Below are 26,064 nucleotides of genomic sequence, written 5' to 3'. Positions count from 1 at the left end.
GCTCCCAGCTCTCTTACTGAAGCTTTAGGATGAGATCTTTCCTCATCGGGGGCTGGTTCTCCTCCAGCTTTCCACATTGTTCCTTTGAAGCATCCCACTCTTAGATCCTGTTGAAAACAAGGTACTGGTAGTCTTAGTGGGCAAGTTATTAAGGCCTTCCCCAAGCAACTATGAAAACGCCAGGCAAGACAAGTGAGAATCCTTCCCATATCTATTATGAAATGACCCTCTGAGACTGGAAATACTGAAACAGCCTAACAGTAGGACAGAGTACCAGCACAATATCAAAGACTCTAAAACAGAAGTTTCACAGATTTTCCAGTCCTCCCTTGTTGTTCAAAGACTCCTCCTCCATCAAAGCTCAAACCCTCGCAGGACCAACAGATCATGTGAGAGGCATCAGAGGATTATTAATTTGAAAGAAATGGGTGGAAAGTGTGTCAAGCATTCCCAATCTTTGAACTGGGTACTTTAGAAGATCATTGCAAAATAAAAGACAACTGCACATTCATTTCTCTTTAGAAAGAACATATTGCACAAACCACAAAAGTTACATGACCTTCATATGAAGGAGAACAGAAGGATCAATTTTCACTCATTGTAAATTGACTTGGAAAGGCAACAAAGCAATGCCAGTTTTCACCAGTTGAAGATACGACCAAATGTCTGCGGTACACTGAAGACAAGACTATAAGGCCTATTCATTGCAAATGCTTCTGGGCATATGTTAATCAGTGAGAAATTTCTTCCCAGAGATTATTATGGTGCACAGAGAAGTCCATGAATTTGCCCTATTATGAAGACTGTGCCTTCCTCTAAAGCAATCACTGGAGGATGTGATCTATTAATGTAATCTGGCTGCAGGAAAGCTTACAACCTTAGAGTGGTTTCTGTCTGGTAACCTGCATTTACCTGACGTATCGCCTTTACTGTGTCCCCTCCAAATCCCTGTCCGGAAGACAAGCCAACACCAGAACAAACATTTTTCCCATGGACACTGACTGACGAGCAGCACTGAGCAACACACCAAGGATCCACGCCTTGTCTGGCAACACACAGGAGAGACACAAATTAACACCTCTGAACTGAAGGTTGCCATTAGCATGCCCTAATAGGATAATGACACTGGCCATCAACCTAGAGGCCATGGTATAGTGCTCTATTTAGCTTCATTTCCTTCTAAAAATGAATGAGGATGCACTGTATTTTCTACAGCAACATAGAGACCTGAAAGGGGAACTTTTTTTTTCTGTAGAAAAGTCCTGCTGCTCCTGTTGTGTAGCAGATTGCAAAGGAATGAATGGTGCACATCCATAGCACCCCAGTTCGTATCACTGGCAACTCTAAAACATCCCAAAACTTGGTGGTATCACCACTGAGGGCACATACAGCGTTTTCCACTCTAAGACCCTTACAAGACTTTACATTGGAGACACTAATGCTGGCCTCATATTCACTGCCAGACAAATGAAGGTACAAGAAAACATATATATAACAAGTATTCACCTGTCCAGCAGCCAAACCAGGAATAAAAATGTTCAGCCATGGGGACATCTGGCTTGTGTGAGCCATATGCCTAAGACAATGGAGAGCTAAGACTTCCAAACACCCCTTTTGACAATCTTAAGCAGGATGCACATATGAAATTATCTAAATGCATTGCCAAGAAAACCCCAAAACCAACAAACAAAACAAAACAAAAAACAAAAATACATCTACATGAATGCCAGCTAGATCACTTATTTGATCAGGAAAAACTCTTGGCAAGAAAGTAAAGCTGACCTGGTCCCACACAATGCACATGAGAGAGTTCTGATTCCCTGTAGTTTTGATAAGGAAATTGTAAGCACGCATATATTTTGTAACCAGAATTACCAGTACACAAACATTCAGCAAGGAATAATCATAACATCAAAAGGAAACAGATTTATATTCGTATAGTACAAGTGACTAGCACAGCTCCTTGTATGTACAGAAGCACTAGGTGGAATGGGAGTTCTGCTCCCTAATTCTTAGGTGTACCGAACATTGATTAAGGCAGGATGCTGTATTACACAGGCCCAATCAAACCAGCATTTTGAAATAGCTTTTTTTGTCCCCCTGAATCTGAACAAAATGTCTCATACAGGAGTTTGGCTGACTTCATGAAGAAGGTCTGTGTGGCAGAAGGTCTGTGTGTCCCCCTCCCTCCTTCAGTATGGAAGGAGTAGGCACATCTCCCTCTCTCTCTGCTACTTGAGGCTAACAGCTTCTTTTGTTTGGCCCCAGAGCACCCTGGCCAGGGCCATTAGCAACAGTAGGGACTGCCAAGGCGCCAGTGAGCCGCTGGGTGCCTGCGGCCAGTGTGGGGGATGTTTGGAGGCTTCAGGGGGACCCACAGCCAGTGTGGGGGTGCAGAGAAGCTTCTAGAATGCCTACAGTCAGATCTGATCAGCCAGTATAAAAACGGGACTCTCGTCGAGACTCCGCCCATTGTGTGGGTCTCTCGGAGCACGAGCAAGATGCTGCCGCCGAGAGCCCCCTCCCCGGGATGGAGACCCCGCTTGCCTCACCGCCACAGATGTGAGTAAAACTTCTCGCAAGATTGCGAGTATATTTATACTTGTCGTGCACATATGCACGTATAACTTTCCGTGCTCCATATGAGCACGTATAAAATTAATCCTCGCAAAATCACGGGTGTATTTTCCTTCCGTGCACATATGCACGTGTAACTTTCCGTGCACATTTGCACGCGTACTTTAAATTATTTCCTTGCACAATCGCGAGTGTATTTTCCTCCCGTGCTTCCACGTAAGCATGTGTAATATTCCGTGCACATTTGCACGTGTAAGTAAATTAACCCTCGCAGGATTGCGAGTGTATTATAAATTTACCCTCACGGAATCGCGAGTGTACACTTTCCGTACTCACTACGAGTACGTGTATCTCTTTTAAAAATAATTCCGCACCGTGTTTAGGCAAGCGTGTACTTCTCCGGGACTGGGGGACAGCTCCGGCATTGTTTTGGTGAAGCCACGTGCATGCACACTGTGGACCGCCTGTTGTATTAGTTGCTGCCCCTTAATAATTTTCCTCAACTGATATCCGAACCTTTATTTAAGTCACTGTTGGAGTGCTAAAACCCTGTTTCTCACCGGTTTAATAAAAGTTGGTTTTGGACCTTGTTGTCCCTTAAATTAACCTACGGGGTGCCTCCGTGACAGTCTGTTCGAGAAAATCGGCCCTGGACAGCCTGACCTTCCAGAGCCAGGCTGCTCCTTCACGCTAGACATCCCAGCTGGGTTCAGAGGTCTTTATCCCTTTATTTTCGTTGCAAATCCCTCAAATATTTTCAGTGCCCACAGCAATTGATGAGAGTTTCTCAACAAAGCCCCATCACCTATGCAGATGTCTTGCTTTATTACCATGAAGTGTAAAGGCTTGTGGTGTGGACTGGAAGGAGCTGCTTACTTGGACAGCTGAAGTACATAGCATGCCACGTTGTCCCACCTCTTCAAGCATGTGCGCTACGTCTTCAGATCTGCACCAACAACAGGCAGCTATTAAATTTTGGATGGCACTGAATTAGGTGTCTTTCAGATCCTAAATCACTTGTTCCATCCCAAAGGTTCACAAGGTGAGAGATCTAAAACATAGACAGCAATAAAAAAAATACATTTAAAAGGCAGGCTAACTGATGCATGCGCACTCACCCTCACTGCCCAGCCACAATCGCATTTATTTTGTTATGGGCCAGATTTTCAGTCTTTGCCAACACTTTCCAGAACGTAAAAGAAGCAGGCTGGAAAATGAGTCACACGATTGTGTCATCCTGTCACCTGCCCCCGAGGTGAACTGCAAGCAGCCAAACGGCAGCACTGTGTTCTTCGGGGACCTACGGGCTGGGCCCCTGGTTCCCACCTTCAGACGGGCAGGCTGGCATTGGCTCAGGCTGCAGAGAGGCTCACACAGCATCTTACTCTGCTCCTTAAACAGAAACATCCTGAAAGGATCACTAACCATATGGATAACTTCCATAAAAAACATTTTAACAAGTTCTCCATGGAAAGATAACTTCTTGGCATGTGCTGCTCCAGTGTTATGATGCCACAGAAATGGAAGAATGAACGAAAATAGGTAACTTTTCTGTAGGAGTTCAGCAGGAATGGAGGCAAAGCCACCTGCCTTCAATCTCCAGAAAATAATCCTCCAAATCCAACTTTGTTGACTCTGGCTTTGTGTCTGCCCATTTCCATCAGCTCCACCAGAGCCATTCTGAATTTATTCCTTTGTCTTTAGTTTACATGTTTATTAGCAGCAGGCTGAAAGAAGACCACTACTTTGCTAAAAAAAATGGGCCGAGACCCTTCTGGATACCAAGACACCAAACTTCCCATACTCCAGTAGAGTTCATAGGATGGCAAATCTGGGGTTAAGATGCCCCCTACCCAAATCTCAAGTCCAGAATCCATACAAGAGCACTTGTGTGCTCTACACAACTTTGACACTTGCCATGCTGATGAAGGGATCCCAACAGCCAGGTCCCAGCAGCTGAGCACTCTGCTCCATGGTCAGAGTACCCCAGGGGGATCCTTTTTGTGTTTCTGGGGCAGGAACAGCAAGGAAGCAGACAACAAACCCCCCAGCTGCACCTCCAGAGGCACGTGCTATAGCACACAGTGCACCTGTGGTCTAGAAGGCTGATTTAAGGCAGAAACGGTAAATCACAGTTAGTGGAGTGAGAAAGGTGCGAAGCCTGGAGTACTCTGTAAAACATGAGGGTGGAGGACAGATCCCTGGAGAGTTGTAAAGTGCAGATCTGGCTAAAGTAACACTAGCTAGCACATACCTAGGTTATACATCAGAAGCCCTTATACACTTCAGGAGGAGTGCCAAAATCAGGAGAGAGTTCACAGCAGTTAAGCCTCTGTATGTCTGAGTCTGTGGGCTCTGTCCCAGGGAACTGAACTCAGATGCCTCTGAAGTAGAAGGCAGAAGCAGGTTTGGCTGGGTGGAAACCGCAGTGACAGCCTAACCCTCCGGCAGGGGACAGCGAGGGCAGCATCAAGCAGCACTCAACAAAACAAGCCTTTTACAGTGACCCTGCACCTGTCATCAGGATCACCTGGAGGTACCAAAACATAAATCTCCAAAGTGCTCAAGGCATGAGGTCCCAATCACGTTAGTCACTGTTTCCCATGAAGGGACCACGAGGTCCTCTGAAGGCTGTGAGCCCAGGAGCCACCAGCCTATCCCACATCCACGTCTGACCTCTCTGCTCCCCAGGACTGGCCTTGGTTTCTAGGTCATCACACCCTGAAGGCAAACTTTCAGCAAGGTAGCCCAACTGATTTCCAAAGATGACGCAAAAAGCAGCTAGACAGAAAAATGCAACGGGAGAGGAGAAAAGAAATCAAAGGTCATGTTCTCGCACACTTCATTGCATTCCTCTTTGCAGCCTCCACATAAACACAGCGTGCCGTTTCACACAGCACTTGAGCACATGTGCTGCTGAACGAGAACGGGGCTGAATGTGTAACTGTGTGCCTTGCAGCCAGCCCTGTCCCCATCCTGTCACCATCCAACCTGCCCAGGGGCAGCAGCTCTGATGCCTGCCGTAATTAAGCCCTACTTTTATTTGGTCCCTAGGAACTGTCATAATAAACTCAATGAATAATGGATGCATTGCTTAACTGAGACTATGAGCCAGCTTGTAAAGAATTCACGAAAACTCTCCGTCTTGCATTGCAAAAGGAATGTGACATCCAAGAGGAGTATCATTAGCAGTGTCATGCCTGCACTCCTGGTTTCTCAAAGTCAACAGAACTCTTCGAGCATGAGCAAAAATTACAGGAACAGACCTAGGGCGTTAGTGTCTTCCTTCCTCGTTAGGTCACTGAAAACTCTCTGTGTTCCCAGAAGTCTAAATTGCTCCCAGCAAATGCTATGGAGGGGTGCGAGCACCATGCCCATGTTAAAAAAAATCACAGTCCTTGGTGGCTATGGAGAAGTTTCTGTGAACACCGTGCTCAGAGCAAACATGGCAACGAGTGGCACAGAGACGGGCTGCATGCTGACTGTGTTTTCGCAGAGGATCTGCACGGAACACCCATACGGAGGCAGAGATTACAAATCACATCTGCCAGTCAATTCTTTAAAAATGGTATTTCCCATGTAGTTAGCACTGGAAAGTGCCAGGAAAACAGGGTCTTCAAATGAAACAGTTCCCAAACAGAATCTGTTCAAGGCAGTACAATATGTTTACTTTAAGCCATTTTTTTAATTAATAACGTTCAGTAACCAAATAGAGTCAAAGGTCGATCATCACACAGATGCTATGCCTCCCTGTTAAGATGATTATTAAAGCATAAACCACAAAGCTATTTCATTTGAACAGGGTTCTTCTTCCCATCTACTTTCAGATTAATATTGAAGTACAACTTTTTCTAGATCACAGAGCACTATATACTTTTCTCTCTTTAAATATGATAGAACTATCTAGAAAGGAAAACGGAGCATAACTATACTCTGATTTTTGTGTCTCAAGTCTCAGGCTACATACTCAGTTCCTTCACTGTTTCTGAAGTCAGCTCTGCCAGCAAACCTCTTGTTGGGTGACACATCTTTTGGAGACTTGTAGCGCGTCAATGGTCTGTTCACCATGAGCAAAGGTGATGCGATATGTCCCATACTCTTCCCACCAAATTTTCAGACAATCTCCGAAGGGCATTCTGTTGCTAACAAACAGATTATGACTCACTGTGACGTTCAAAATTACATTCCCGTAATTTCCATTTTTACTTTGCTCATTCAAATATAGCTCGTTGTGGCTTGCCCAGGTTCGGTTTAGCAAATATTCACTAGCTGGCCTCATATGGCAGTAAAGCATGTTTGAACATCAGCTCGAAATGAGATCTAGTCAGGACAGTGTTAGAATAGACCAGTTTCTATAGACAACGAAAAGCAAAGTGAAGAAGTCCAACTGAAGAAAGGCTCTGAGTTATCAGTGTCTCTTTAATACCAGGAACACAGTGTCAAAAAAAATGAAAAGCAAGAGCTCAAGCCCAACAAGAGCGATCGGAAAGAGCCCAAGTTGAGTAGCAGCCAGCCTGACACTTCCCACAAAACACATCAGCCATTTGTGTCATCACAACACCAGCACATTAGCAAAAGCAGCTTCTATGGTTACTCTCCAAGATGTGAGGTCACAGTGCTCATTATTTCGGCCAGTTATGTGAGCACCACACAGACATGACTTTAGCTGCCACCATATCACACGGCTACCTTTCATGCTAGCCACCTTATCAGCACCAGGGAAGAGGTAGTGTTCAAACCTGGATGCTTCTTGGATTTCAACCTCCTGCATCTAGACTACCGTCTGTGCAACCCCAGAGCCCTGAGCCCCGCTCATACCAGCACCCTGCAAAAAGTGCAAATGCTTCTGCCTGCTGGGGTCAGGGAGGACTCTCCCAGCAGCGGCCTGAGCTGGGCAGTGCGTTTGGTACCGAATGTGCAATGAGCTCTGACTTAGCACCCCAGATTTTATTACAAATCTGGTGATATTTAGACTCTAAGAACATCAGCTGATCACTCAGGAGGATGCCACAGTGCCGGGACCATCTCCCCTAACGTGCAAACTGCTTCAGGACAACAGAAGAGGAAGACAGACATTTCTAGGGCTGGTTGGGAGCTGAGGCACTGCTAAGATATGTCGCTGTTTTATCTGGTGTCTACTCTGCAATTCATACAACTACCAATCACAATATCTGAATATAGGGCTTTTTAAGACGTGACCTATTTCAACAGTTTCACCTTTATAATGTAGTCCTTTAGTTTAAAGACTACATTATTCTTAGAAGATCTTTAAGACGTTTTATTAATTCTTTCCTCTAAGCAGATTACAGGGATCTACCCAAAGCAACGCTCATACTTTACTATCATGACTGCAATGCAAGCTTTCCCAGCTCCACACAGCAGCTCTCACTGGGCAGTGTGGTGAAAGAAAAAGCAACATATTCCACCTTCCCTGTGGTAGCACCAACCCTAACACGACCACCCTGGAGCTGATGGGATGCCTTGAGCCAGGCGAGGATTGCTGTTTCCTCCCCAGCCTGGCTCTGGCTCCAAGTGGTCACGCAGAAACTTCATTACCCCACTACCCACCCAGCTCTCCTCTCCCATTCCCAGCCTTCCTCTCCACAAAGATGCCCCAGAACAGCCTTATCTGGAGCATCATAGTCCTGAAACTCCTTGCAGACATTGGCCGAGTCTACGGGCAGAAAAGATGGACAAGAAAACCAAACAGTACTAAAATACCTGCTCTTGAAGAAATAAGTAGCTCAGAAGTTAGAAGTGATTTGGGGAATGAAAGAGGCCATGGATTTCTGTTCATGAAGATACTGAAGATACTTAAGAAATCATTTTAACCAAGTAACTGCATTTTAAAGGAACCTTTGTGGAGCAGAAACATCCCAGATAACAACATGCTCAGCTTGATTTGATTTTCCTAGGACCCAGACGAGTTATGTTCTTAGGTAAAGAAGACGTCTGGGTTTTTGCTGGGTTTTCTTTGTTCTATATGTTCCCAGAAGAACATTGCCTAAATGTCTAAGGGTCTTGGCATTTCAGCATTTTCTACAGCAATATTTATCTGCCTGTCTACCTAATCTAAATGACAGTCATGAAACAGGCTCTCTGACATCCACTTACAATATCTCCAGAGTAAACATACCAGGAGCTGCTAAATGTTCTCTCTCTACCTATCCTACATTCTCAGCTATACTTTACATTACAGTAAATGTTATGTTTACATAATATATACTTCACGTTACAGATTACGTTACTGTACGCCTGGTACAGCCTGCCCAAGACCTTTCAGCATCCAGCTCTGTTCTCTGTTGCACACAACTTGGCTACATTTTAGCTCCTTGTGTTGCAGTTTTCCAAAACAGGCAACTACCTCAAGCTGGATTTTTAAACTATTTCCAAGCTTATATTGAATAAAACAGATGTTTTTAACAGCTTAACCCCTACTCTCCCATGACACTCAAACTAGACAACCATTTCCCTGAGAAATTCTCACTTCCATATGATTTGCAACAAGACTTGTGATTCGGAGCATTCTGAGGTTTGCCCAAGGCGCACAGCTGTAACAGGTTGTCATTTTCCCTGCTTCACTTATTCTTCTTGTTGCGTATTTTTCCCTTCTCTAAATAAGACAGAAAAATTGGAAATGTAACCTGTTCCAGTGATCAGCTGACAAAGTCTGGGATTTTTGGAAAGGATCAAATGAGTTCTGAAGAACCTACAACCACTCCATACATTGGCATCATCCTCCTTCTCACAAAGCTGTATCCATAATGGAGAGGAATCATAGAATGGTTTGGGTTGGAAGGGACCTCTAAAGATGTCCAATCCTCCTGCCATGGGCAGCTATCTCTTTCCCTAGATCACATTGCTCAAAGTCCCAGATGAGCAAATAAATCTAATAAACTAGTTAACAAACCGAACCTCTTCTCTATGGTTGTACACCGCTCTGCAGACGCACCTCAAGACTGACCCATTTATTACCCAGCTACACCCTGTCCTCAACAGTGCCAACTGTGCACTGGCTTACTTGACTAGATTTTAAAAATAAATAAATAAATTGGCAGATATATAAATAAATAAAGGAAACACACACCCCTGTGGACTCCAGGAGTTGTTAATACTCATTTTAAGTTGTGACCTAAGATCTGAACCTAGATATCTAGAGGATATTCGCCTTTTAAGCCACAGTTTCCAGCTCCTTGCTTATGGCTCATTCCTTAACGCAAATACAATTTGACGGTATCTGGTGCATAAATCAACGATGTGGCTAAAGTCTCAGTCAACTCTTCTCAGAATAAATGTTGCCATTTAAAATGTGGCAATCAAGCTTGTAAAGGGAAGGAAAGAAATGTCACTTGCAACCCAAGTGATTCTGTTAACAAGCTGGGTTCCTGCTTCAGGTTTTTGTCTGATAAAGCCACTTATCCAACTGTATGAAAGGTCACAAGCAGTTGTTGGAACAGCGGAAAGTCCACACGAGGCTTTTTTTGCCGTCCTGCAACTTTTGTTTATACTTTTAGTTGAATCATTATTTCAGTTCCTGAAGCTGAGTCATTTCATCTGTCTCGCACACGAACACGCACAGCACAGCTCTGCACGGCGGAGCAGGCACGGAACGAGCCCGTAACCTCCGTTTTACAGGAGCGGGTATTTCCCTGCGTGTGAACCCACACCCAGCGGCTCCACTGCTTCCAAGGTGTTTGCACAAGGATGCACAACTCCAGGGGAAAGAACCGCATTGCTCACCAAGCCCCATCCCAGCGGATCCCAGGACAAACCCCAGGCCTCGGTCACAGTCTGGCTGCGCAGATGGAGCCTCCAAGGAGCAACCGTGTGTAACACGTGTTGGCACAAGGAAAAGGGCTCAGATGGGACTAACAACTTTCAAAGGTGTGGAAACTCAGTACCAGCATTGTGTGCTAAAATGATGTGCTCCTGGAACATTTGTGAATGTCCTTCTACGCAGCCTAATTAATTAAAAGAGGTATCAATTCTGTGAAGGTTGTTTTTCCAGCTGCCTTGGCACGGTATGCGCATGCCATTTGTTGAAATATCGTAAGACTTTGACAACCACGAGCGCTACTAAAATAATTTTTCCCACTCATGCTCCCTCCTCCTTCTTTATTTCAAGTCTATATAAAAACTTTTGCTAAAGATTCAGATTCTCCCACTGAAAGCAAGTGCGGCTTGTCTGGAAATAGCTCTTCTCCCTGCCTCAAAAAGCACCCAAAGAGGATGGCCAGGGACAAGATGCTCTGCTATCACAAGCTCACGCTGTGTCTCTGATTACACATCAGAGGAACAGCTGGAGGGAGGCATTAACTATTACAGGCTTTATAGACAAGACCAACATCTGGCTGAAATGGAAAAGAGAACAATTCACATCAGTATTGGGGATGTCAAAGTGGATCTGAGTTTAAAATCTAATGCTCAGCTTCAGTGCCAGGCCAGAGCAAATGAGGATACTCCCAGAAAATGCTGTTCAGGGATTGGAAACAGGGGACCCAAGCGAACAGTAAAACACTGCAAGCCTTTTAAAAGTTCAAGAGCTGCAGTCCTCATTTCAGAGGAAACAGGGCTGCTTGCATCAAGCTTTATTTTTACAGGGCGTGAATCATTTCCCACTTGAAGGGAGCTGGGATCACTCTGCTGTCGGTATCTCTGCCACGAGCAACACTAAAAATACAAAAAGCTCCGACGTCAGCCACGGCGTGTTGTCAGTCTCGACCTTTCTACACCATCACCGTATCTCTCGCATCTGCTGACACAGAGCAGGAGCGGGTGCTGACACCTGTCAGATCAGCCTGTTTAAGGACCAGGCCCACCCGCTGCACGCACACACACACACACACACACAAAGGTCTTGCTTCTCCATTTATCCTCAGTAGTAAATATTTGACATTTTTTCTTCCTGTTCTGACAAAGAATGGCAGCCTATAATTACAGCTAATATCATACAAGTTGCCGTGCTGTCACTCCCTTGTGCTCTCAGCCATGCTTGAGAACTGTAGGACCGTACCATCACCTTTGCTGCACTGAACTCGTTTATTAGTTCACGCCCAGCTCAAAAACTCACATAGTTGTGACTTTTCCCTTAGAAAAGGATGACGTGTGAACCAGAAAGCAGCAGCAGATCCTCTTCCAAAACCCCCTTGCCTTTTTATGTTTTAATTTGCAGCAACGGCTCAATAATGTACATTACCCACGTTTGTCTACCAAATCACAGCTAGAGAGGAAGCCAATAACAAGCCCTTCATTTTAATTGATTGTTTACTTACACTTTAATATCCACCCCCTCCGGAAAAAGAAATTATCTTGCAACATATGAAGATAGCTGTGCTAATTACAACTTTGGTTGCCATGAAACCGTCTTCAAATGTGGTTCCTCCCGTCTTGTTACAAACAAGGTTTTGGGGTGCGGTTTGCTCAACACGGAGCAGTATCTGCCATTTAACTAACAGTGTGTGTCTCCACATACAGTAGGACTGTGCAACCACATTCCACTAGTTGTTGTAGAGTCCAGAAGTGTTCTTTGCACCAACTTAGACAAATTCACAGAGAAAAAGTCCATTGGATATAGCCTTTGTTGGAAAAGAGAAATGTGTTCAGGGAGGAATTGCTTTGAACCAGTATTTGGTTGCACAGCTGGAATTTGGGAGATAGACTTTGGTCTCACCTCCTCTGGCCATTGTAACAAGCCATTGTAAGTCAAGCTTCCTCTACCAGGTTTGATCTAGCAGAAGACTGATCGGGTGGCCTGTTTTTTCTCATCCTCACTTCCATGACAAGCGCTTTGTCTAAGAGAAATGAAAAAAAGGCACTTTGTAGTGCTGTTGGATCCGCTTTGTAACAGCTGTAGTTTTGTTGAACATGGAGGTTCAGGACTCACTTTTTGTCTCATTTATGCAAGATAATATTTCAGTGGCATGGGAATCTCATCTCATTTCCCTTGGCAGAGTTGCTCTTTTGTGTCCTATCTTTAGCTAACTAGGTGATAAGCTGATATTTTGAAGTATAAGGGCACTCTGTGTATGTTAACAGGAGTTTTGATACCCAAGTGAATTTCAAGTTGGCATGATCTATAAGCAAGAATTTGTCTGGCATCACGGAAACAAAGCCAGGGCAGAACACGTCTCTCAGAAGACAAGGTAAAGGACCCTGCCAGTATTTTCACTTGCCCAACAAAGCAATGGAAAGATAGAGATGGCCTCAAATTCATTATTGACACACTGCCTTGCTTCCAAATGGAAAAGGGCACTTCTCTTCACCATGCACCAAGCCTAGTCTCCATCAGAACAACCCACATCACCTTGGAGGCCACGGTCACAGCAAGCCCAGCTGCCAAAGAACAGGGCAAGGAGCTGCTCTCCAGTAACTGCTACTTAAAAGAGAAAAAAATTTTGTTCAATTCTGAAATTTTGTTGTTGCTGTTCTCTTCACAAAGCAGATTTGGAGAGTGAACGCTCACGCTGACCCAAGACAGTGCCACTATTCATTAATAAACAAGAGTTTTAAACCCAACTATTCCTACACAACCAACAGCAAGCCAAGATACACTTGTCATAAGGCAGTTAAAAGAAAATGCTTCCTGGACTATGGAGATCACTGGCCAAGTCATAGAGGGCTCTTGTTCCTCTCTCTGCTGCCATGTGCTGCTGCACACGGGTTTTGCTGCAGAACTTGGTGCAGCAGAGACAAACCACACACTCTCCGTGCCTGGCACTCAGACTCCCAAGCGCATTGCCCTTCTTTTAGTTCCCTGTCTCTGCACAGATTTATATCATAAATTTTGCTGGATCACTTCAACACTGAGTTATGTTCTGCAGTAACTGAAATCCCTGCGTGCTAGAATAGACATAACAGAGAGATCAATGCAAAGGGCCTGCTATATATCTTGCCCAGTGCCCTATATACCACAAATGGCATTTATTCCCACTATCATTATGCCAAACCCAAGGGAGTTTCATCTTGCAGGAATTTTTCCAATAAGTCTCTCCTCAGTGAGGAGAAGGTGGGGAGGGGAAAGGACAGTTATCCTTCCCTGCCACCCTCCAAGAAAAACCAAACCAAAACACATGGTTTCAGGCCAACACAGGGCTCTCCCAACCTCCGAGCTAAACATTAGAATACTTTAAAAACAAACAACTATTTGGTAACAAAGCAGAAAAATGGAAGGACTGCAAATAGAAATGCTACAGGCTTCTCCTTATATCTGTCCTTCATAGTTGTTTGCTTCCTCTGTCTCACACACCCTTTTTTGAGATAAAATCTTATCTTCAAAGCTACCTTTTAAAACCATTACCAACTGCCTCACTGTTTTTGTTTTGTTTATCCAGCTGATCAAAGCTGGGTTAGGTGCCCCTAAGGGAAAACTGAGATTTCTTCTCCCCTGGTCCTGAGACATTGCATGAGCACAGGCTGTGAGGGTGGTGGAGACAGTGATGCTGTAACTACCCTGGAGCTTCACCCTGAGACCCAGGACTCATTCACTCCACCAAGAAAATACAGCCAGGGTCATTGATAACTGAACAGCAGATGCTGCATGAGCTGAATCCCCAGCCCAAACACCTGGCTGTGGTCCATTTTGGTTGTGAGAAAAGGGTTGCTATTTCCCAAACTTATCAGCCCCTGCTAAGCCGTGAGCCCCCAGAGCCATCTGAAGTGCACAGTGACCACAGAGGAGCTGCTAATTGCATGCTGCTATTACTGTGTGATTTAGTCACTCCTGTATTTAATAGCTGTCAACTCTGCATTTATATTCAAGACAGAGATACAGTCCCATGTTAACATTAGCAGCAGCACTTCCTAAAATGGGTTTTCAAGAAAAGCTTTACTACCAGGTCCTGAACTCATTCAAATCAGCGCAGCCCACTGACGCCAGCAGAGGTTCAGTTCATACCAGTCAGGGACAGGACCAATCGCTATTAAACTTAAACCACTCTGGGTCTGCGTTTGAACCAGGCTGATTGTGCCCAAACTACTAAGTGCTTGCAGAAGGCTGATGGACTCATGTTATTGATTGGGATGATGTGGCTGCCAACAGAGAGGCTGCACAGAGCATTTCAAAGCCCAGTTTTGTTGCGACACTAAGCTGCATTGTCCTGTAAAAGCCTCGGAAAAAGGCTGTGATCAGAGTTTTCTTAAAGTTGGAATCAGACCCCTCCTAGAAGCTCTGCCAAAAACACCATGGGGCAGATGATTAGTTAGGTCTCACTGCTCTTGCCTTCACTTCCTATTGCTTGGGACTGGCTTTTCTCCTCCAAATTTTATCGACTTGCTTGTATCCCTCTTACAGCCTCCAGCATCCTGGCCTCCTTTGCCTTTTCCATCCCCACCACCTCCTCATGGTAAGGACAGACCTCCAGCATAGACCACAAACACCCAATCCCAGTGGGTACCAGCCTGGCCCCCTCAGCACCACTGGTATCTGGGGACTGCTGGCACAGGCTATGGGGCATGTCCCTCATGCTTGTGAATTATCTCCTTGCAGTTTCACTATTGAAATTGGAAAAAGCTTACTTAGTGCTTTCCTGAGTTTTACTAGAGGGCTGATTCTTTGCTGTTGTCCTTAAAGAACAGATGTATAATTGGGATTTCCTTTAGTCTGACACTAAAAGGTATAAAATAATACAGATTTACATTATGTTCCCTCTTATGGGATCTCTTGGGCATTTACAAACTGCACAAACATAACAGAACAACACAATAAAACATGTTAACATGTTAATTGAAATATGTATCTTTAAAATTTCAGTGCCCAGGTACTTCCCACCAATAGTCTGCAGTATAAACCAGTGAAATCAGGCTAGTACCACAAAAGCAAACCCTACTTTTCACTTTGCAGTCCAACTAAGAGGACACAGGAGTGAGCAAAGCCCCTCCTGGTGCAAAGCCATTTGGGCAGGGGCTTTACATCTGTTTACAAGGTCCAGCTCTGACCCAGCTCCTCAATGTGCACCCAGCTTTGCGGAAAAGAGAAATAACGCTCCAGTTGCTGAGGCTCAGCAAATTTTGGGCCAGCCTTATTCTGTGGGAAACAGCTTCCCAGTTTGGACCACTGGCTGCCAGCTTTCTACACTGTCTGGGCACTGCCAGCTGCTGTAATATCTTAACTAAGCTGGATGGAGAGGCCTCAAAGGTATTGCGTATCACATGAATACACCCAGTCTAGTCCTCTATTAAGGAATCATTTGCTATAATGTTAACAGGTGGTTGCTCCCTGCAGGGAGCAGTTACAGAGCAGCCCTTCACCCAAGCACGAATAACAGAAAAGGGGCCTAGATAATCATTGTGGAAAAGCAGAGTTCAAAATTACCCAAGCACCTGACTGCCGGGGCTTGAGGCCACCACTGCTCCCACTGGCATTCCCCAGCGTACCTCGATGAACCTTGTCCCTGGTTCAGACATAGAAAAGGTTGTTGTGAAAACAACACTTTGGATCACAGCAGATCACTTGGCACTGAAAAATGCTTGTATTCAATTGTTCTTCAGTTCTGTTACCCTTCTGGCCATATTCCTAAATTTGACAGCAACGTCTGTCATGTAAAACCAGTTCTGGCTGTTTTTAAAATGTCTTTAGGTGAACATGCTGCATTTTAAATGTTAGAGGCTGATGAGAGCAGCAAATAAGGGACTAATGTATCCCAGTGGAGTTACAGAGAATGAGGTTAGCAAATGTCTGTCCTGCAGTGTTGCTGAAACCACAGTGGTCTAAGGGTGGTTAAACAATTAACAACTCCCTAAACTTTAGCAGCATCTATTTCAGACCTGAAAAAGATCTCCAGGGTCACTTCTTGTCAGCTCTATTCCCAGCTGTAGCAGTCGTTTTTTTCTGAGATATTCTTCCCAAAACCTTGTCCTACTGGTGCTGTTAGCATCTGTTTCGCTATTTCCAACATCTTGCATTTAACAGACAAGTTTAACAAGGCACAAAACCGAGTTTGTCATCCTGGACAACTTCTCACAAACAGTTACACAACTGGAACAGCAGCCAAAGAGGGCGATGAACTTCCAACTGGAGTGCAACCACACAGGTCCCATACCTGAGCCTGTCTCCACCAGGACAAAGACATCACCTCCAATATGAACAGGCTGTTTGCCAGTGCTGGCTCCTCTGGTCCTGCGTCCGAACATTCCAGATTTCATATAAGGCCTGGGACTGGGGATAATGTCACCAAGCACAAGAGAACCCCAGTTTCCATTCATGTGGTTAGAAAGTAAAAAGGAAAAATCCCTTATAACCAGATTTCTGATTGCCCAGAGGCTTTCAGTGCTTCAGGTCTCGATTAACAGCTGTCCAGCAGAGACACACCAGTTTGCTTTCTGAACGAGCAGTGCCCATGACACTGTCAAAGCTCTGACTCAAAGCTGTTAGTGGGGAAGGGGATTGCAGACACAGCCTGTGGGACAAGCGTGAACACCTGCCCTGCTCAAGCCTGTCTCAGAAGCCATTCAGAAGGACTTCAGGAGATTAGCCCTCCAGGCAGAGGTGAATTTTATGTATCCTTCTTTGATATCACAGAGACACCACCAGTTTTTATTACTGTCAGTAGAAGCTAATGTCAGGCCTCTGCAGGCAGCCCCATGACCTTCTCTTTAAAGATTTATCAGCTTTACACCGTAACACTGATATCAGCCAGCTTTTCAAAACAACCTCCAAGTGCACAGACATGAGCCTGCTCATAGCTACACTGATTAAGCCTAGAAAATAATTCATTTCTTATTGCTAATAGGGGAAACAGAACAAAAAATGAAGCTGCTGTAAATAAACCAAAGTAAAGGCCAATTTCTGGCCTCAGCTGTATGCGGGCTGGAGGGGGTCACTCGAGGAAGACAAGATAATTGAGTCTGGGGAAGGATGCCAAGGATGGGGCTGCATCCCTGCCTCTGCACTTTGTGCTTCACCGGCACCAGCAAGGCAAATTCTGCTTATTTCTTGTGTAACCAGACGGACTCTGGCCTCGACTGCAGTCACACGAGGACAGCCGCAGCCAGCCTGGAGACATCCGTGCTGGCGGAACAGGAGCTAGACAACACACCCGTAAGCAGCCCGGCTGCAGGGGCACAGCATCGGTGCAGGGAAAGCCACCTGTAAACAGTCATTGCAGGGGAGTTTTTCAACAAGGGGGTAAACTTCCGTGCTAGAGGCTCTGCTGACACAGGCAGGCAGAGCTCCACGGACATCAGTGCCTCTGACAGCGGCTGGCAGCTCATAGTTTGGCTCCGAATGGCTTTAACAACATCAGCATCTGCTACATTTCAGGATGGAGCATGATGACTTGGGATTCCTTAAACCACCTTTCAAACCACAGTGAGGGGAAGCTGCAAGGGAAGGACTGATGCAGTATATACACAAAGCAATGAATGAGTTTACTAAAAGAGCTCCCCTTGTGACAACATCTTTCTCTCCATAAGGTTTCAGAGCACAGCTGTACTTGTCAGTCTTTTTTCTCTTTATTAAAAATAAAACATTCAAACCCTGCAACTGATTCAGATGAGAAGGCTATAAATATTGCATACATGCTCTTCACGAAAACACTGTGCAGTCTCACATAATTTTCTTTTAGGAAAACATTTCCAAATTGCAGTAGTAGAAGGATCAATTTATTTTGCTCCTCCTGGCACTGCTGTACATCTCTGCATTTCCCTCCTTGATGAATTACATCTCACAGAAACCCAGCCTGGCTCTCAACTACTCTAAAACGTGAGCCAACACAGGACTGGGGTTGGCTTTAATCCACCTTGATGCTTTTACTAGTTAAGGACGGTGAGAGTCTGTACCTGTCTCAGGGAAACTCAGGCTATGCTTGTTATAATGCTGGCCACAGAAAATAAAGCAAATTCTACCAGCAGTAACAAGGGACAACATCTGGGTTTCCAGGGAAAACTCCTAGGAGTTCATTATGAGGCAACTATATCCTTTTTCTTACCATTTCTTTATTAAGCCAGGACTGGATGTTTAAGTCATATTGAATGGAGAGTCATCCCATTACTCCTCATGGGAAACTCATTCCTGTATGAGTTTAAGTTCACTACAGCTGAAGGGAGTTGTGCAAAAGGAGCCTGTTAAAATGTAACCAGTCATCGGATGTGCCAGTTAATCATCTACTTCAAAGCTTCCCCCCTTTGATAATAATTTTCCATGGTTACAGAATTAAAGCTTAACTGGTCATTGGCTTTGAAAATGACCTTGTCTGACAGGGAATACAGAAAAGGAAACAACAGTAACATGATCTTCTTGTGTAAATTCTAGATGGAGACAGAAAGGGAGAAAAATACTGATGGCAATTTCCAATTGACTCAGTGATTTATCTCAACCAGCTTGTAACCTTCCCCCGATCATCTCCAGGAACCAAAGAAACACCAGCTCTTGCTTCCAGACGCTGTAGCATCTGCTTACAAAGGCAGCTTGAATGCTGTATTTTATCTAAGAGTCCCAGCAATGCAGTTTACTAGACACAAAAGACACACTCTGGGGAAAGCACAGAACCATTACAGCTTTGGGATCTCACCGACGAGGTGCCAGCAGGGATGGACACCTGCCTGGTCAGCCACCCTGACCACGGGGCCAGGACACTGCTGGAGAAATGACTGCAGGAACAAGCTGGTCCCAGTGTCAGCAACGACAAGGAAGAGCTGATCTCTCTTGACGAAATACGATGGAAACATCATAAAGTAGTATTTAAAAATCCAAACTGTTTCTAAGCAGATACAGAGCGTGACAACCGTCCTCACCACATGCAGCATGAACAGAAACAAGAGGCTAAAACACCGCTTTTCAGCTGGACTCGCGGGGTTAACACAATTGTACTGCTCAGCCTGATGCAACTCCAATGTTACACATAGAACTATTTTAGCCTGTTAACGGTAGGATGGAAATGAATCCTAGCTTTTCCTAGACAGGCAACCGACACTGCAAAGCAAAGGACAAGAATGAAATACAAACACCACGAGATGTGAAAACCTCAACTCATCATGACACCCACACCAGACCTCGCCTGGCAGCCGGTGTCCACTCCAAAGAGATGCTGGCGAGTCAGGGCCGGTCCCACACATGGGCACCAGAGGAATTTTTTGGGATGGGATACGAGTGCAACATAATTTGCTACCAAATTTAAGGAAACTTAGTCAAACAGTAATGTGGATAAGTGACTAGACAGATTGTCAAAACAGAAAAAGCTCTTAGCATGAGTCTTCTCTTTTCCAAAGCACCTTGCTTAAGACTGACAACTCCACTTCACTAACTGGGATCAAAATTTAAGCTTAAAATCCTGGAAAACATGACTCAGTCCAGAGAGATGATAAATCAACAAAGTGTCCTGGTTTTGTGTAATTACTTATCCCTTGACCTAAGATAAAATAGAATTTAAGTTGGTCAAACCATAGGGAGAGTTGAGCATCCAATAAAATACATTTAAGTAATTTATTTTTTGAGGTTTTTGGATCAAACCGCACAGAAATAAAAAATTTTCAGAACTCCTCAAAAATCAAAAGCTGCCCAGCCAGAAGGCCCCTTCCTTGCCTGATTGTGCCCACTGGTGATCTTGGTCTCACTGGACACTGCTTCAAGCCACCTTCCCTGGGTAGACTGCCCAACAGCTGGAAACCTGGTGTTCCCAGATCCACTCAGCTATTTTGTGCAGAAAAATGGGCTATCAGGTCACCTACTCAGTAAGATCTTGCTGGTTTGGAGACTGCGCATGAGGAAACTTGGAGTTGCCCTTTGGACTCTGCAAAAGTTCAGACCCTGAAACAACCTTCATTTCAACAACCTCGGTTTCACAGCAAGTATAGCAACCAACTCCAGTGACACCACTTGCAGGGACAGTCTCAGATCACATAAGGGGAAAAAGCACAGTAAAAAGGAAGAGAGGGCACTTGGAAGAGTCTTCCAGCTGTGAGGCATCGAGTACTTATTGTTGTGTAACAGGAAAATTCTCCAGTGCCACAAAGAGCACAAAGATGCTGTTTATATTTCAGCAAGCTATTTTGTACTAAATTTCCCTGCTGATCCAGCTGCATTGTGATAGCAGGTGTCTGCTAACATCAATCACATGTTATTGTATTTTTCCCTTCCACCTTCAGGTGTAAGAGCCACAATGTATCACTGTACAATAGGAGAGGAAGAAGATGCTTCCTAATTTCCCATAGGATGAAATATTTATCCTGTAAGTGCGGATTAACTGAATAACTTGCTAGCTTTATGTCAAGGCTTGTAAGAAGTGGTGACTAATCCCAGCTAGTGGGGATTAACAATGTTTGCTGTGGGAAATGTGCCAGACTTTTCAATTATATCATGTCTTACGAACAGACTGCAACAGTTCCACGTGAATACAACTGTGTTCTTGACACAGCACAGTGATAACAGGGTATGTCCTTTCTGTTTTTTAAAGCCACGGGCTAGAACAAGCCTCAGCAAGAGCATCATGTGGATGGACAGCAGACCAGAGCGCGTTCTTCTCTTAGAGTGGGGTAAAGGGAGCAGAAGGATGGGGTGTGTAACCCCGAGGTTCTCAAAGCAGGTTGGAGTGATACAGCCCATCTTGGCCACTCTGGTGCATTTCCATGTAGCCAGAGCCAGAGCAAGGGCTTGACTCAACACCAGTTTGGAGCTTCCATCTGGTTTCAAGGACCTCTGGATAAAAAGCAAACCAAAATAAATATGAAAATAAAACAAAACCACAGAGGCTCAACTTGTAAGTATCATTCTCTCAGTCAGCGACCTGACATAGTACAATACTCATGAGCCAAACCGCTTGTCTTCTGAGTACAACTCCTCTGCTAGTAAGCCAGCACTCAGATGCACCCATGGGAGCTTTGTGCATTAAGACAACCCCCACTTCTGTGCTCCTCCTGGAGCTCTCTTAATGAGCTACGTATTAACCTTGACTTCTCCCACAGGTATCAGTAGATATTACTATTTAATACTGCTTAGTACTACTTAATATTGCTTAATACTGCTCCAAGGTGCTTGGAAGTAACAGTAGCACAGAGGTAATTAGACGAAAAGGAACATCTACTTATGAGTAAGGTACACTCTGCTGAGCAGAGTGTTTTGCAATGGCAACACGACCACTGTTCCAGCACACCAGAGGTGGGCTCGGCGTTTTCCAGACAGGTGACAGATTGGCTCCTGGTGACTGCACTCACCTCCACAGGGAGCTTGGCTAGAAAGCAGGAAAAAACCCATCACCAAATGGCCCCCAGTCAATTGACAAAGCCATACATTGGTTTTCTGAATATTTCCATATGAAATATTTAATTTCTGATTTATTAGTTTAGCTGTAGCTATTTGCCAAACACAAACAAAACCACACGCAGCTTAAGACTGGTTAAAAATTTACTTTGGGAAGAAACACAGGCTTGAAGCAGTACAAGTGCCAAAGGTGAGTTTAGGCTTCACAGGTTTTTTCTGGCTACTGTTCATTGCTGGGCACCCAGTGGCTGATGCAGATGTGCCCAGACACCATCACCCCATTCTGCAGTCAAGAGACCAGAGGGACAGGGCAGGGAAGGGCAGGACATCCAGGCAGCGCTGCTGCTCTGCTGAGCTATCACACCAAACCAAAACTTTGGCCTGGTGAGGTTCTCATTGCTCATGTTGGACATCTCCTATGAGCAGAGACAAGTCTCTCCTCTTTATAAGTCATTACTTAAACAAAAAAGTTAAACATTTCCATCGATTTCTCATTCCTACAATCTTACAAGTCCTCCTTGTGATTTTCAGGTAGCTCTGAAATTTGCTGGGAGCTACAGAAGCTTCTCTCTTCGATATGCAGGTCTCCAAGGTCACATGAGCCAAAAACCAGAAATGAGGCATGACGTGGAGCAGGGCTCAAGCTGCTGCACTCCCCAGGCCTGCCTACCGACCCGGGGTCCCCCACAGCCAGTCTGGGTGAGAGAGCAGAAGCCTGAGGTGGGAATAAGGCGGGAGCAGCTGTAGGGGTGGCCAGGAAGGACAGAGAGACCAGAGGTGCGTGGGCTTGGGGTAGGGAGGAAGGTGGCAACAGTAAGACCTACTCCAAAAACACTGGGTTCTGCTGAGTCAGATCCTTCAGTAAGATGTTGAACACAAAACCTACTCTGCACCTCAAAGCAAGCTTCAGTCACCTCTAGGTTGTTGCAAAGAGAGCTGCTCCCACCGTGTCTGAAGTCCTGTCTCCACCTGTCTGCTCCTGCCCTCCTTGTCCTGAGCATTATGTTTAATGAATCATGCACCAGCTTCCCTCCTTGATTTATCTGCCAAAAAAAGACTTGCATGAGGTGGCAACTGAAGAGGTAGGATGTGATATTAATCAGTTTGAGTGCCTCTGAACCTGACCACATCCTGGTGCAGCAGCTCCTCATAGGTGTTCAGATACTGTGGTAATGGGTGTTTACACAAAAAAATACAACACAACAATTATAGCAACACCCAGCGAAGGAGAACCTTTGCTTTTCTGCACCACAGAGATGGGCTCCAGGGCTGTGCCCAGCAGGCTGATGGGAAAAGGAGTCATGTACTAATTTCCTTTAAAAGACGCCTTAATGAACAAGCTCATCAACTCTATTACCAGGCGCTGTTTCCAACCAGCTGTGGGACAGAGGCCACTGCTAGCATGGACATCAAGCTGTACATCTGAGTGTCCCAAGCCCAGATGCCTTCAAAACGGACAAGCACCAGGAGCTGGACAGAAGCTGCACATGGCTAATGAAGGCCACATACATAGCTGAGTCTGTTGCCCATCCTCTTTTTATTTGCAACTTTGCCTTCTTCCCAAAGAACTTCACTGGCACACACAAGATGAGAGAAGAGGACACGGGAGCCACCAACATCCCTTTCCCGAAAACTGCAGGAAGTTCTACAGCAAAGTTTTTCCTCTACCAGTGCACACAGAGCACAGGTCCCAGGACTCTGCCACTCCATGCACAGACACTTCCTCAGCCTCACAGGGAGCTGAATGCCTGCAGCAAAAGAGACAACACCTACAGTGTGTCATAAGGAGGGAGTGGGAGAGACAAACCACATTCCCCACGCATAGCCTGGGCCCCTGCAATAACAAGGGATTTACCAAATGAAAATAGAGCTAAAGCAACTTCTGCCCAAGCCTTGCACCAGACCAGCTTTTTCTTCTGTCCCTCCATCAGGATGGCTCCCAACTCACCCCAGTCGTAGCTGCCTCCAGATACCCTCACCTCCACCAGGTAACCCATCCTTCCTAACCCATTCCTGCAGTATTTGGTATGTGACAACAGTTTGGGGTGTTCTCTACAAGCAGCCCCATCCACTCACCATCAGAGCCTACAAACTTTTTGCCCAGCTCTGGCACACCGGTGCACTCCAAACGCCACAAAAATCACCACCACAGTCACCACACTCTTCACTGGACTTGCAAGCAACAAGTGACTTGCTCAGTGTCCTACAAAGGTCAGGCTCTTCTGGACACGAATCACAAACTTTCCTTGGGACTCTGCTGGACTTGACAAAGTGTACATTTATTCCACCATCAGAAGCAAGAGGTGGGAGAAGAAAGAGGAGCTTCCTTAGAAAAAGGGAAGAAAGGACATGGGCTGGGCAGTTCCTTTCCCCACCGTTTTCTGATCAACCTTCAGAGATTTCAGTGAAATGCAGAATTGTAATCAAAAATGTTACAGTGTATAATATTTTACAGATATAAATCCCAAGATGCACACTATACACAAATATTTTAAATAATTTTGTACTAAAACCCATACCCCCCTGGAAGCAATTAAAAAAGAATATAACTCATTCTTTGTTTAGCTCACTTCCTTGTGTAAGGTACATATTTTCTTCTAACACAGCGGTAGGAGAGCTGAGAAATACAGATAGTTTCTCTTTTTACTCTTGATCATTATGTGCAATATTGACTGCCCCCACTCGCTAAGATTAGCTATATTTTGTAAACAGTAAATGCACTTTAGCAGTTTAGAGTTTTTTCAAGGCTTTCCCAATTCTGCTGACGTAAAACTTCACATTGATCTATAAAAATTGCTCTTTCATCAAAATACCTTCTAAAAGGCCATATTCTTTCCATGGCAATGACCATGGTCTTTAACCTGTACTTTTCACCACCATTACAAAACCACACTCTCCAGACCTACTACACCACAGTTCTAATCAAGTTACAGTTTCAGTTGATAATATTTGACTTGTGATGACCCAAACATTCTGGAAAACATTCCCTGAACCCTGGATCTTTTCTCATTTCCCAGGCTTGATGCTCTGACCATTCTGGCACTTCTTGTCCAGAGACATAACAGCTGTATAATTTGTGAACCTTCCTAAGAGGTTGGTTTCACACTTGCCTGTCTAGTATTTAAATTAACATTTTAACAATGTCAGATAGTGTTTAAAAGTCTACTCCTATACAGTATAAACATTACCTACAAGTATTTTTGTAAAAAACCTGTATGAAATGCCTGTGTCTTTCAGGTTCTCAACATACACTTGATTGCTCAAAGCATTGTTTTTTGGGTATGTCTTAGTACAGGACCTCATTGCCACAATCATCATCATCACTGGATTGTTTGGCTTCTCAGGCAGGAATTGAACAGAATTTTTTGGCACTAGAATGGTTGACAGCTGACATATTTTTAAGTTAGCTATGTCAATTATGCCAATATTTCAACTCTTCCACTGGCTTGGGAGTTTAGAGCTGCTTTTGTTGTTTTTCCACTCAAATGTTCTAATTCCTCTTGAGCAACACATGCACCCTCCCATTTGTTTGGCTGTTTAAATAAACCATTTCCACTTGTATTGTACATGTAGTCTATGCCAGAAACATTGGCTGTATGTTTTATAGCTGTTACTTAGATGGTATAAATATCACTCCCTCTTAATTATCAAATTTTTGCAATATTCTTTCAGTGTCAATGATTACATCCTGGGCTTCATCAACAGAAATGTGACCAGCGGGTTGAGGGAGATGATTCTCCCCCTCTGCTCCGCTCTCATGGGACCTGCAGTGCTGCATCCAGCTCTGTGGCCACAACACGAGAAGGACATGGACCTGCTGGAAAAAATCCAGAGGAGGCTGCAAAGATGATGAGAGGGCTGGAGCATTTCTCCTGTGAAGGCAGGCTGAGAGAGTTGGGTTTGTTCAGCCTGGAGAAGGCTCCAGGGACACTGCGTCGCAGCCTTCCAGTACCTAACAGGGGCAGGCAGGAAAGCTGGAAAGGGACTTTTTACAAGGGTGTGTAGTGACAGGACAAGGGGTGATTGCTTTAATCAGAAGAGGGTAGATTTAGATGAGATCTAAGGAAGAAATTCTTCACCCTAAGAGTGGTGAGGCACTGGAACAGCTGCCCAGAGAAGCTGTGGATGCCCCATCCCTGGAGGTGCTCAAGGTCAGGTTGGACAGGGCTTTGAGCAACCTGGTCTAGTGGAAGGTGTCCCTGCCCATGGTAGGGGGATTGGGACTACATGATCTTTAAGGTCCCTTCCAACCCAAACCATTCTATGACTACACAATTTAAAATATCAATCAGTTGGTG

The 26,064-nt window shown here is 44.9% G+C and overlaps 1 protein-coding gene across 9 annotated transcripts in view; it reads right to left on the bottom strand.

Moving 5' to 3' along the window:
• Positions 1 to 26,064, bottom strand: part of DUSP7 (dual specificity phosphatase 7) — a 330,623-nt gene that overhangs the window by 187,258 nt on the left and 117,301 nt on the right. For 2 of the 9 annotated variants that reach the window (XR_010475029.1, XR_010475031.1), the window contains one exon: positions 3,454 to 3,628. The exons of the other annotated variants lie outside the window; for them this stretch is intronic. The gene's annotated coding sequence lies outside the window, so the exon portion shown is untranslated. The remainder of the gene's footprint in view (positions 1 to 3,453; positions 3,629 to 26,064) is intronic. 9 annotated transcript variants of the gene reach the window in all.

Source organism: Columba livia, chromosome 10, assembly GCF_036013475.1.
Source record: "Columba livia isolate bColLiv1 breed racing homer chromosome 10, bColLiv1.pat.W.v2, whole genome shotgun sequence".
Classification (NCBI taxonomy): Eukaryota; Metazoa; Chordata; class Aves; order Columbiformes; family Columbidae; genus Columba; species Columba livia.
This window is presented reverse-complemented; position numbering and strand designations above follow the sequence as displayed.